The sequence below is a fragment of the Schistocerca cancellata genome, chromosome 3 (assembly GCF_023864275.1).
Source record: "Schistocerca cancellata isolate TAMUIC-IGC-003103 chromosome 3, iqSchCanc2.1, whole genome shotgun sequence".
Taxonomy (NCBI): Eukaryota; Metazoa; Arthropoda; class Insecta; order Orthoptera; family Acrididae; genus Schistocerca; species Schistocerca cancellata.
The window spans coordinates 99940310-99951452 of NC_064628.1; the positions used below are offsets into that span (position 1 = coordinate 99940310).

At 48.0% G+C, this 11143-nt stretch overlaps 1 non-coding gene across 1 annotated transcript; it reads right to left on the reverse strand.

Annotated features, from left to right (window-relative positions):
• Positions 1-232: 232 nt before the first annotated feature.
• On the reverse strand, positions 233-307 carry Trnat-ugu (transfer RNA threonine (anticodon UGU)). The gene has a single exon. It is a non-coding gene; the product is annotated as a tRNA-Thr (tRNA).
• Positions 308-11143: the final 10836 nt, after the last annotated feature.

Here is an 11143-nt window from a genome sequence, read left to right on the forward strand (position 1 = left end):
TACGGGGTATCGGAGATGGCTATTGAGCTCTGGAGTCAGTTTAGCCAACATAGTTTCGTGTTATAAGAACGTAGGCCGCCGCCGGTGTCACAGTGATTAAAATTCTTCTGGGTATTATGCCGCGTCATTGCTAAAAACTAACAACAATAATAAACTAAATGATGACTAGCTGACAACCTCAGCTGCCGACAGGTGTTGTTGATATACCTCGATGTGGACAGCTGAAAATGTGTGTCCCGACCGGGACTCGAACCCGGGATCACCTGCTTACATGGCAGACGCTCTATCCACCTGAGCCACCGAGGACACAGATGAATAGCGCGACTGCAGGGACTTATCCCTTGCACGCTTCCCGTGAGACTCACATTCCCAACTATCCACAATTCTACATATGTATTGTACCTTATAGACATTTGCCCACCCACTCATACCTCGCGCACGCTTTGGCGATTCCCGTAAGAGTCTGGGCAACCTGTGCGCATTCGCATAAACTAAAACCGACGTTGCGGCCGAATTGACGTTGCACTTGTTTTGACACAATTCGTGTTAGCGTACGACAATCTCTGTCATTTAGTTTTGATTTGCGCCCACTATTGCGTTTAGACGATGATGTATTTCCATGTTTTGTGCAGGCTATTGAAACAGCTGCTCTTGAAACAACGAATAACCTGGCTGCAGCTAATCCCCCTCCTCCCCCCCCCCGCCTCCCCCCCCCCCCCCCCCCCCCGCTCACACTCACTAGTGCGAACGGAAAGTATCACCGACAGCGGCCTATGTTAGCCGGCTGCAGCCGAAGGTGAGGCGCGGAAAGCTGCAAATACGAAGTCTGCACTGCTCGTATACAACCTGCAGTGATGCCTAGTCCGTACTGAACCCGCACAGTCCAGCACGACAGGTGCCTTACCTGCATTGTTGGCCGTCGAACACGACCATCCCATTGCTACCGCTGTTCACATCATTTTGCCTATCCCCTGTAAATAGACAGTGTGACCTAGGTGTGGACCTTTATCACACCTCTACACGATTACTCTGCTTTTCACAATAAAGTGCCTGGTAGAGGTTTCAATGAACCACCTTCAAGCTGTCTCTCTACCGTTCCACTCTCGAAAGGCGCGCGGAAAAAACGAGCACTTAAATTTTTCTGTGCGACCCTTGATTTCTCTTATTTTATCGTGATGATCATTTCTTCCTGTGTAGGTGCGCGCCATCAGAATGTTTTCGCAATCGGAGGAGAAAACTGCTGATTGAAATTTAATGAGAAGATCCCATCGCAACGAAAAACACCTTTGTTTTAATGATTCCCACTACAATTCAGGTGTAATGTCTGTGGCACTATCTCCCCTACTTCGCGATAATACAAAACGAGCTGCCCTTCTTTGTACTTTTTCGATGTCATCCGTCAGTCCCATCTGATGCGGATCCCACACCGCACAGCAGTACTCCAGAATAGGGCGGACAAGCGTCGTGTAAGCAGTCTCTTTAGTAGATCTGTTGTACCTTCTAAGTGTTCTGCCAATGAATCGGAATCTTTGGTTGTTTCTACCCCCAAACATTATCTACGTGATCGTTCCAATTTAGGGTATTTATAATTGCGATCCCTAAGTATTTAGTTGAATTCACAGCCTTCAGATTTGTGGGACTTATCGCGTAACAGAAATTTAGCGGATTTCTTTTAGTACTCATCTGAATAACTTCACACTTTTCCTTATTCAGGGTCAATTGCCACTTTTCGCACCATTTTGGTCATCTGATGACTTTACAACAAGGTAAATGACAGCATAATCTGCAAACAATCTAAGACGGCGACTGAGATCTTCTCCTATGTCGTTAATATAGATCAGGAACAACAGAGGCCCATAACACTTCCTTGGGGAACGCCGGACATTACTTATGTTTTACTCGATGACTTTGCTTCTATTATTACGAAATGTGACCTTTCTGACAGGAAATCACGAATCCAGTCGCACAACTGAGGTGATATTCCATAGGCACGCAGTTTGTTTAGAAGACCTTAGTATGGTATTCCAAGTGGAGCATTTAGAAGACCACCCTCCGACACGTGGAAATATCTTATCTTATTAGTATTTTATTTTATTACTAGCCATACTCGGCGAACTTCGTTCCGCCTCTGAAAATCTTTCTATGTTATAGCTGACCCGGAAACGTTGTTTTGCCATATAAATTATCTCTAGTCTGTAATAATAATGTATACGTGTAACACAATGTATACGTGTAACACCATAGCCATTGTTGGCGGGAGGTCGTGACACAAACAATAATAATGACCGAAAACTGTGGAGGGAGTGAGAAAAGACTTAGGGTGAAGTCCGGCAGTATCGGCCAGTATTAGTTCTAGCATTTCTATGGTACATCGCACGGATTTAACAATTGCGGCCGATACACGGCTCGTTCATGAGCATACAAACATAGCGGCAATTTCGTGTCGAAACGTGTTCGCCAGCATTATGAATAAGGCCAAGCGCACACGCATCGATTTTTATCGTACTTAAAAATATTGTACGATTAAGCATAGGAGCTAGTTTGTTCCACTAAAACAATTTGATCGTGCGATATATTTCCGTACGATAAAAACTCGATGCGTTTGCGCTAGGCGTAAATGTCGGTTTGGCGAATGGCGCGTGCTACCTAGATAAACTTCTCGGTCTACTTACGTCGATTCAAAGAGGGATATTCGAGTCGTTGCTTTTGGTACGTTTTCTTAAATTACCTATCTATCGAATAGTGAAAGACAATCACCGGTAGACACCTGACGGGGATAACTGATCAGTTATCGAACATGGTCGAAAATTATTAAATTACTAAAATCGCTATTAAAAACAGGGGTTGGTAGTAGAAGGATGAAAATACCACATTAAAAAAAATGAAAATAAAAATAAAAAGTTCTGTCCAAAAAATAAGAAAAAATTTTTTTTTGTGTGGACAACCCTTATCACTTATGGGTATGAAAAATAGATCACAACCGATTCTCAGACCTACCGAATAGCCGGCCGGAGGTTAGTTAGGTTTAAGTAGTTCTAAGTTCTAGGGGACTGATGACCTCAGAAGTTAAGTCCCATAGCGCTCAGAGCCATTTGAACCATTTTGAACCTACCGAATATACATGTAAAATTTCATCAGAATCGATCGAGCCGTTTCGGAGGGGTACGGCAACTAACTCTGTGACACGAAAATGTTACATATGAGGATTACGTATCTGTTTGGCATCAAGCTGTGACTAAAAATATTTCGAAAATTCTCCTACATACAATACAAGGGGATTTCAGTAAGTAATGCAACACATTTCTTTTCTCGAACAATTTCTATTGAAAAAAATACAGAATTTGCTGTGGTACACCGTGGAATATTCATACTTCAGCTCCCATAGTTTCATGAAGCTCCGACAGGGGGCGTCGGTATTCGTAGGCTTTAAAGTGTCGTCTGTAACGGAGAAGCGTTGCAGGCAGAGAGCTGTCATTGGATTTCTCTTGGCGAAAGACCAGAGCATTGCAGATAGTCATAGGCGGTTCTAGAATGTATTCGGAAACCTGGCAGTGAACAAAAGCACAGTGAGTCATTGGCCGATGCGTCCGTCATCATCGCAAACCTGAAGATCTTCACGCCTCCCGGGGAGCCGCACACAGCTGTGGCTCCTACAATGTTGGAACCTGCGTACACTCTCATTCGCGGTGATGGACGGATTACAATCAAACTCCTCGCTGCACAACCGGTCGTTTCAGTTGGTGATCATGACACACTCGTCCACCAAATGGGAAACTCAAAGCTGTTTACCGGCTGGGTTCCTCGCGGCCTGAGAAGACCGTAAACAGCAACGAAGAACCATCAGTGCGCAATTGGTTGTGCCTTGCGAGGCTGATCGTGACAGTTTTCTGTCGAACATCGTCACTGTGGTGTCACCGCCAGACACCACACTTGCTAGGTGGTAGCCTTTAAATCGGCCGCGATCCGTTAGTATACGTCGGACCCGCGTGTCGCCACTATCAGTGATTGCAGACCGAGCGCCGCCACACGGCAGGTCTAGAGAGACTTCCTAGCACTCGCCCCAGTTGTACAGCCGACTTTGCTAGCGATGGTTCACTGACAAATTACACTCTCATTTGCCGAGACGATAGCATAGCCTTCAGCTACGTCATTTGCTACGACCTAGCAAGGCGCCATTACCAGTTACTATTGATGCTGTAAAACATGTACCGTAAAGAGCGATGTTCACCAATTATGGATTAAAGTTAAGTATTCCAGCAGCTACGTACTTTATTTGCTAGTCTCAATTACTTTACCTTTACCTGTTCCAGACCTCACGCCAGCCTGCGTGAGCTTAAACGCGTGCCTTTCGGCTTCCTCCTAGTGGATTGGCTGTCTTGCCAGTCCACAACAGTTGGCGACGAGGCCAATTCGCGTTCGTAACTACACTTCTCTGATTTACTTGTGTTATGGCTTCGCCACAATCTCCAGATGTACTGTCCGAATTTTATCGCTTACAGAACCAGCAGACGCAGGCCTTACTGGATGCCCTTGGACAGCTCGTCCAGGGTCAATGTGCAATGCAATACGAGCGGCAGCCTTTGTTGTTAGCATCCATCGGCGTCCAAACGTACCATGTGATAGTCAAATTACTTCCCCGACATGACGTAGCAACTCTGTCCTACGACGAAATTTTGTCTGCATTAAATGCATATTTCAAAGAATCAGTCAATGTAGTTGCCAAACGGTATACGTTCTTTCGTACAAAACGTACGGCAGGTCAGACTAATAGGGAGTGGGTTGCAACCTTGCAAGGCCTTACTCAGGATTGTGCTTTTGAGTGTCAATGTGTACTCCCTTATTCAAATACTTGGTGCGTGATGCAATTGCACAGAACGTTTCTGATGTTCGTATATGGGAACAGATTTTGAAACTAGTCAATCCCTCCCTTCAACAAGTGATGGACATATTAGATCAACAGGACACACTTGACTTTGCTCAGGAATCATTTGAAACTTCGCCACTCGTGTGTCAGGTAAACCGGCCCACCGGGCGAGCTGCACGGAACAGTAAACAGTCCTCGCGCCCGGCCGCGCCAAAGCCACCTGGCTCTCAGCCACGTGTACCGCGCCACCAGGCAAATGCAGTGAAATCATGCCCGCAGTGTGCTACTAGACATTCGCGTGAGAATTGCCCGTCACGCCAGGCTATTTGCTTTTTCTGTAATAAAAAAGGACATGTTCAAAGTGTTTGCCAGAAAAAGCTCCGATCGGGAGCTCAAAACCATTCCAGGCCCTTTGCTTCACGCCGGAATCGGAATCGAACTAAGGATACTCCGGCCCGCGACACTTCGCCTATGGAAATTCATGTAGTTCATTCCATTCCGCCCAGTGCTACCCTCTCTAACAGTGACTGTGTTCATCCCACAGATAGTGTGTATTGACATCGCCGGAACTCCCGTCAAGTCATAAGTGATTCTGTACCAGTGTCAGTTCACATTGCACGAGACAGTCGCTCTTGTCGTCAGCTGGAAAATAAACTTTTTGTGGACTTGGACATTAACGGCAAAGTGATACCATTCCAGCTCGATACCGGAGCTGCAGTTTCACTGATCAATCAAGACACGTACAAACAGCTGGGCACACCTCCATTGCATGCCGCTAATGTTAAGTTAAGCAGTTATTCAGGACAAGCGATCCCTGTGTTAGGACAGTGCAGCCTTCTAGCAACATACAATGGACAAACCAAACTTGTGTCATTTTACGTCCTTCGTTCTTCTGCTGCAGTGAACTTGTTTGGTTTAGATTTATTTCAGTTGTTTAACTTGTCTATAGTCAATCAGGTCCTCTCAGTGAACCAGACTGTGCCTTCGGACAGTGTTTCTCGTCTCTGTGCCGAATTTGCAGACATTTTTGCACCGGCCCTCGGTTGCGCTAAGAACTATGAAGCACATTTGGAACTGAAAGTAAATGTGCAACCGAAATTTTTCAGAGCCCGCAATGTTCCCCACGCATTGCGTGATGAGGTCGCAAAAACATAACACGATTTGGAATCACAAGGTGTAATTGAACGTGTGCAGGCTTCTCTCTGGGCATCACCTTTAGTAATTTTGCAAAAACCTTCCGGAAAATTGAGACTTTGTGTGGACTTCAAGGCAACAGTGAATCCCCAACTAGTGACTGCAAATTTTCCTTTACCCCGCCCGGAAGATCTTTTTGACAAACTGTGCCCGGGTAAATATTTTTCGAAGTTGGACCTAGCAGATGCGTACTTGCAAATACCGGTGGACGAAGAATCCCAGCGCGTTTTGGTGGTTAACACGCATCTTGGTTTGTATCGATTCAAACGACTGCCATTCGGGTGTGCATCCGCCCCTGATTGTTTCAGCAATATTTACAAACGATTTGTGCGTCGGTCCCTACTGCAGCAAACTATCTGGACGATATTGTGATCTCTGGAAAGACGGAAGAAGAACATTTAGCCAATCTCAGAACATTATTTCAGGTCTTGCGACAAAATGGTCTTCGCTTGCGGAAGGACAAATGTGTGTTTTTTGCTCGTGACTTACCCTACCTGGGACATGTACTCACTGCCCAAGGCATACATCCCAGTCCAGAGCACCTCCGTGCCATACAAGACTTGCCTTCGCCACAGAATTTGAAGCAGCTACAGAGTGTGCTGGGAAAAATTCATTATTTTCATCGCTATGTGCGCCACGCCTCTTCCATTTCAGCTCCGCTTCATCGCTTACGCCATAAGGGTGTTCCGTTCGTCTGGACGACGGAATGCGAACGCGCCTTTCGCCAGTTGAAATCGACGTTGCTTTCCAATACTTGCCTTACGCCATTCGATCCCCAGAAACCCCTTTTGTTGATGGTGGATGCTTCGGATTTCGGGATCGGTGCTGTGCTTGCGCACAAAGGTGGTTCGCACGATCGCCCTATTGCCTTTGCGTCCAAATTGCTCTCGTCTGCGCAACGAAATTATTCACAGATCGAGAAAGAAGCATTGGCTCTCGTATTTGGTGTTGCCAAGTTTCATGATTTCTTGTATGGTCGTCACTTTACCATCATCACAGACCACAAACCGTTGACATCGCTTTTTCATCCGAACAAGCCTGTACCTCCACGTACGGCGCAGAAATTCATTCGCTGGTCTATTTTCCTCTCGCAGTACCGCTACGATATCTTGTATTGGTCCACTGCTAAGCACGGAAACGCCGATGCGTTGTCCCGTTTGCCTGTTGCTGAGGATAGAGCATTCGATTCTTCTGAACTTGCTTGCATGTTCATTGATTCGGAAACCGATGACGTGGTCGAATCGTTTCCGATTGATTTTCGTCGTGTAGCTACAGCCACAGTTGCCGACCCTGTCCTGGCTACCGTTCTGCGTTTCGTTGCTACTCAATGGCCCTTGTCAAAGTCACGGATCGGGGATCCGTTGGTTCGCCGATTTTTTGCTCACAAGAAGAGACTTTTTGTACGACGTGGTGTTTTGCTGTTGCGTTCTGATAATGAACAGTCCAGGGTCGTGGTCCCTCGTTCGTTACAGTCCTCTGCCCTACAGCTTCTCCACCAAGGACATTGGAGTATAGTGCGAACGAAACAACTTGCTCGTCAGCACTGTACTTGGTTCGGAATCGATGCCGCGATTACGAATATGTGCTCTTCTTGCATGGTGTGTGCCGAACAACAATCAGCACCACCACGGAAATTCTTTGCATGGCCAAAAGCCACTTCCCCTTGGCAACGCTTACACATCGATTTTGCTGGTCCATTCTGGAATGCTCGATGGTTGGTTGTGGTAGATTCATTCAGTAATTTTCCTTTTGTTGTCCGGATGTCTTCCACGACGTCATCTGCCACCATCCAAGCGTTATCCGCTATCTTTTCATTGAAAGTCTTCCACAGACTATTGTTTCCGACAATGGACCACAATTCATGCCCGCAGAATTTCAGTCATACTACAAGGCCAATGGTATTCAACATCTGACGTCCGCGCCGTTTTCGCCACAGTCAAACGGTGCCGCTGAACGTTTGGTCAGGACTTTCAAGTCACAGATGTTGAAGTTGAAAGAGTCGCATTCTCGGGAGGACGCATTATTGCTCTTTTTGTCCTCGTATCGCTCTCAGCCCCGAGAGGGTCGCTCGCCGGCTGAGTTGTCGCACGGTCGCCCTCATCGCACCTTGATGTCTTTGCTACATCCGCCGCATCAGGTTCCTATGCAGCGGCAGACACCCGCTTTTGCTCCAGGCGATCTTGTCTACTACCGCAAATATCGAGGTTCACGGCGTTGGCTCGCAGGGCGCATTCTTCGCTGCCTCGGCCGCGCTATGTATCTGGTTTTGGGGTCCTCTGGTGAGGTGCGTCGCCATCTCAATCAGCTGCGCCTCTGTCGTCGCACGGGATCTGCCGCTCCCGGTCTGCTTTCAGCGACGGTGCCGTCCGGTCAGCGCCCTGGGGACCCATCTACTGGCTCGCCTCAGCCCCAGGTGTTACCGACGCTGCCTTCCATTTTGCCCCATGGCGACGCGCCGCCACCGCCGCCACCGCTGCCGCCGCCTGTTCTCTCGCCGGCGACGCCCGCAGTGGACGCGTCGTTGCAACCGCCGGGCGCCTCCCTGGGTCACGCGCCGCCGATCGCTTCCCGTGACCAGTTGTCCTCCGCCATGGAACTCTTGCCCGCTCCGGACCATATGTCGTCTTCGCCCGTCGGGTGCCCCGGCCCGATGGAGGTCGACCCTTCGGCCCCTCCTGTCTCTCTACGGGCGCATACACCGCATGTTGGCGTGCACCCTGAAGCAGGTTTTCAGGCGTTTCCTAGCTCCCCTCGGTCCAAATGGCAGGGTGCGGATGGCACAGCCTCGCCTGTAGTTAGGCTCCCCATTTCGTCGCATACGCCAACATGGGGTCCTCTCCACGGCGGGCGGAAGCCTTATGCCACAACCGGCCGCCGATTTGCGGGGGAGGAATGTGGTGTCAACGCCAGACACCACACTTGCTAGGTGGTAGCCTTTAAATCGGCCGCGGTCCGTTAGTATACGTCGGACCCGCGTGTCGCCACTATCAGTGATTGCAGACCGAGCGCCGCCACACGGCAGGTCTAGAGAGACTTCCTAGCACTCGCCCCAGTTGTACAGCCGACTTTAATAGCGATGGTTCACTGACAAATTACACTCTCATTTGCCGAGACGATAGCATAGCCTTCAGCTACGTCATTTGCTACGACCTAGCAAGGCGCCATTACCAGTTACTATTGATGCTGTAAAACATGTACCGTAAAGAGCGATGTTCACCAATTATGGATTAAAGTTAAGTATTCCAGCAGCTACGTACTTTATTTGCTAGTCTCAATTACTTTACCTTTACCTGTTCCAGACCTCACGCCAGCCTGCGTGAGCTTAAACGCGTGCCTTTCGGCTTCCTCCTGGTGGATTGGCTGTCTTGCCAGTCCACAACAGTTGGCGACGAGGCCAATTCGCGTTCGTAACTACACTTCTCTGATTTACTTGTGTTATGGCTTCGCCACAATCTCCAGATGTACTGTCCGAATTTTATCGCTTACAGAACCAGCAGACGCAGGCCTTACTGGATGCCCTTGGACAGCTCGTCCAGGGTCAATGTGCAATGCAATACGAGCGGCAGCCTTTGTTGTTAGCATCCATCGGCGTCCAAACGTACCATGTGATAGTCAAATTACTTCCCCGACATGACGTAGCAACTCTGTCCTACGACGAAATTTTGTCTGCATTAGATGCATATTTCAAAGAATCAGTCAATGTAGTTGCCAAACGGTATACGTTCTTTCGTACAAAACGTACGGCAGGTCAGACTAATAGGGAGTGGGTTGCAACCTTGCAAGGCCTTACTCAGGATTGTGCTTTTGAGTGTCAATGTGTACTCCCTTATTCAAATACTTGGTGCGTGATGCAATTGCACAGAACGTTTCTGATGTTCGTATATGGGAACAGATTTTGAAACTAGTCAATCCCTCCCTTCAACAAGTGATGGACATATTAGATCAACAGGACACACTTGACTTTGCTCAGGAATCATTTGAAACTTCGCCACTCGTGTGTCAGGTAAACCGGCCCACCGGGCGAGCTGCACGGAACAGTAAACAGTCCTCGCGCCCGGCCGCGCCAAAGCCACCTGGCTCTCAGCCACGTGTACCGCGCCACCAGGCAAATGCAGTGAAATCATGCCCGCAGTGTGCTACTAGACATTCGCGTGAGAATTGCCCGTCACGCCAGGCTATTTGCTTTTTCTGTAATAAAAAAGGACATGTTCAAAGTGTTTGCCAGAAAAAGCTCCGATCGGGAGCTCAAAACCATTCCAGGCCCTTTGCTTCACGCCGGAATCGGAATCGAACTAAGGATACTCCGGCCCGCGACACTTCGCCTATGGAAATTCATGTAGTTCATTCCATTCCGCCCAGTGCTACCCTCTCTAACAGTGACTGTGTTCATCCCACAGATAGTGTGTATTGACATCGCCGGAACTCCCGTCAAGTCATAAGTGATTCTGTACCAGTGTCAGTTCACATTGCACGAGACAGTCGCTCTTGTCGTCAGCTGGAAAATAAACTTTTTGTGGACTTGGACATTAACGGCAAAGTGATACCATTCCAGCTCGATACCGGAGCTGCAGTTTCACTGATCAATCAAGACACGTACAAACAGCTGGGCACACCTCCATTGCATGCCGCTAATGTTAAGTTAAGCAGTTATTCAGGACAAGCGATCCCTGTGTTAGGACAGTGCAGCCTTCTAGCAACATACAATGGACAAACCAAACTTGTGTCATTTTACGTCCTTCGTTCTTCTGCTGCAGTGAACTTGTTTGGTTTAGATTTATTTCAGTTGTTTAACTTGTCTATAGTCAATCAGGTCCTCTCAGTGAACCAGACTGTGCCTTCGGACAGTGTTTCTCGTCTCTGTGCCGAATTTGCAGACATTTTTGCACCGGCCCTCGGTTGCGCTAAGAACTATGAAGCACATTTGGAACTGAAAGTAAATGTGCAACCGAAATTTTTCAGAGCCCGCAATGTTCCCCACGCATTGCGTGATGAGGTCGCAAAAACATAACACGATTTGGAATCACAAGGTGTAATTGAACGTGTGCAGGCTTCTCTCTGGGCATCACCTTTAGTAATTTTGCAAAA